We start from the raw sequence: 2,337 nt of genomic DNA, 5'->3' as shown, positions 1-2,337 counted from the left end.
AGAGGGTGGCTGGCGCACCGGGCCCACCGCAGTCACCCTCTGCCCCAGCGGGTGCACGGCCTGGATGCAGTCCTGCAGGTGTTTGCGCAGCTCGCTGGCAGTGCCCGCTTGGCTGCCGCTGGCTCCTGCGCCGGCCCCAGGCAGCCTCCGTTGGCACGGCTGTTTGCGGCCTTTCCTTTCTGTTCTTTCCCCACGGGGTGGCAGCTTCCTTTTCTTGGCAGGAGCGCTGCTGGTGGGCTGCTCCTGCTGGGAGCTCTCCCCTTCCTGGGGGGTGCCGGCAGGCGCAGGGCGCTTGGCCCCCCGCTTGGTGCTGCCCCTGTTCTTCTTGCCTGCCACCCGGCTGGGGACAGAGCCTGGGGACGGGGGCGAGTGAGCCTGAGCCTCCTGGGGCTGCCTTTGCTGCACCTCCTCGGTGGGCTGTGCGGTTTGCACTGAGGGAGGTGCGCTGACGGCCAGGGTGGTCGGCCGTGGGCTGAGCCGGGCGCTCGCTGGTGGCACGACGGGGCGCTGCTCCGACAGCCCGCACTGCAGCTCAGCCAGGAACCCGGGGGATGGAGGAAGCCCCCAGAAGGGGTCGGTGGGCGTCCCGGTGGCAGCCTGTGTGCTGAGCTCTCTGCTGTCCCCGGGGTTGGCAGGGAGCTCAGCGATCAAACATCCGGGGGCAGGGCTGCTGGGGTTCTCGTGGGGGACCTCAGCAGCTCTTGCCACGTCTGAAAATGCAAAAACATCCCCCAAATGGCCATGAGAGCCTTCTCACACCCACTGTGCAAACACACACCTGCAGCTCTGCAGCCCCAAACTCACCATTGATCCAAGAGAGCAAACCCTGGATGTCCGTGATGTCCTCCGGCACATCCGAGCTGCTCGCCACTGCTGGGAACAGCAAGAAAAAATGCCAAAGAGTCAATGCCAGCTCTCCTGTACCACGTTCACAGCAAGGGACCTTGGGTGAACGTTGGGTTCCCATTGTAAATCAGGACAGGAGAGGTAACTGTAAATCCCAGGGATTAAAACCCCAAGCAACACGCAGTGAGAACAGTCCCAGGAAAGAACAGGCAGAAAGCCTAACTAGAAAGACAGTGCACCAAACCCAGATGCCTGCTGTGTGTCTGTACCTCTCTTGGGTGCTGTGCCACACTCCTGGCTTTCCACATGGCTGCGCTTCAGGGGAAGGCCACTGGCATCAGCTTCTGACAGAAGGGAGACAAGAAAGACATGAAGAGCATCTCTTTGGAGGAAGATTTCAGCACTGCCCACCACAAACTTCTGGTCTTCAGCAGCAGCTTTGTCAATTTGCTTTTCTGCTGCTACAGCCTTGTGCCACTTCTGCAGTCAGCACAGATCTGCAGTCCCTTCCTCTCCCCTCCATCACACGCAGCCCTTCATGCAGCCCTGTTTAGAGGCAGTGCCCACACCGCAGCTCACAGGAGCTTCTTACCTGCGGAGGCTTTCCGTTTCCCCCCTTGCCCCGCACCGTTCCACAGATGCACAGGTTTTGTCCCTACAACAACAGATCGTGTGTTGATTTCACAGACACCAGCAGGCAGCACAAGTATTGTCCAGTAAGCCCATGTCCCCCCAGAAAACAGAAAGGTGCTATTTGACAGCTCAAACACAACTGATAGTTCACTTCTCACTGCCCCTTCCTGCACTCCACATGGATGCTTACTTGACATTGCCTGCAGCACTGCAATCTTCAGCTGCCTGGATTCCTGAGTTCTCCTTTTGGAGAGGAACCTACAGAAAGCATCAACAAGGGAAAAACCATGAGGAAGAAGCATTTTCCCAGCTTTCTTCTGCCATGCAATGTCGCCTCTTGAGGAAGGCAATGCTTGGAAATCAGCTGGCTGCAAGAACTGCCTGCCCATCACTGGCTGCAGCTGGGGTCTGACTGCCATGGCTTCTGTCAGCAAGTGCCCCCAGATCCCCTTTTCCCCCACAGGTGTGCTGACCGCCCATGTCCCCAGCTGAGCACCTGGCTCTCTGCCGTGACTTCAGCGCGGTTTGCTGAAGCACCTGCTGGGTATGGCACACCAAGCGACCCACGGAGCAGGGAGGCACAAGTTGCACCCTATGAAGTCTGCGCTCTGCTTCCTTTTGCAGGTCTGACATGAAGGTGGGGGCCCGGCAGCAATTTCCCGGGGGAGGAATGCCTTTTTGTCATCCTCACTGAAACGTGGGATGCAATCTGAACAAGAACCCATTTTCCCTGGATACAGCCATTCAGAAGGGCACCGTTGGACCTGGGAGCTCCTCCCCAGCCCAGCTTTCCTGCTGATATCTCCCGGCACCCAGCCAGCACCAAACCCAGCTCACCTGGTCAGCCTGCTCAGCCGG

At 59.0% G+C, this 2,337-nt stretch overlaps 1 long non-coding RNA gene across 1 annotated transcript; it reads right to left on the bottom strand.

Moving 5' to 3' along the window:
- Positions 1–863: 863 nt before the first annotated feature.
- LOC122192632 lies at positions 864–1,501 on the bottom strand. The gene is made up of 3 exons (XR_006182661.1): positions 1,439–1,501; positions 1,116–1,190; positions 864–873 (listed from the first exon to the last, which is right to left on the bottom strand). It is a non-coding gene; the product is annotated as an uncharacterized LOC122192632 (long non-coding RNA).
- Positions 1,502–2,337: the final 836 nt, after the last annotated feature.

The sequence above is a fragment of the Lagopus leucura genome, unplaced genomic scaffold (genome assembly GCF_019238085.1).
Source record: "Lagopus leucura isolate 7727_CA_CO unplaced genomic scaffold, USGS_WTPT01 35220-0_obj-0_obj, whole genome shotgun sequence".
Taxonomy (NCBI): domain Eukaryota; kingdom Metazoa; phylum Chordata; class Aves; order Galliformes; family Phasianidae; genus Lagopus; species Lagopus leucura.
The sequence above is the reverse complement of the archived record's forward strand: the minus strand, read 5'-3'. Positions and strand labels throughout refer to the sequence as shown.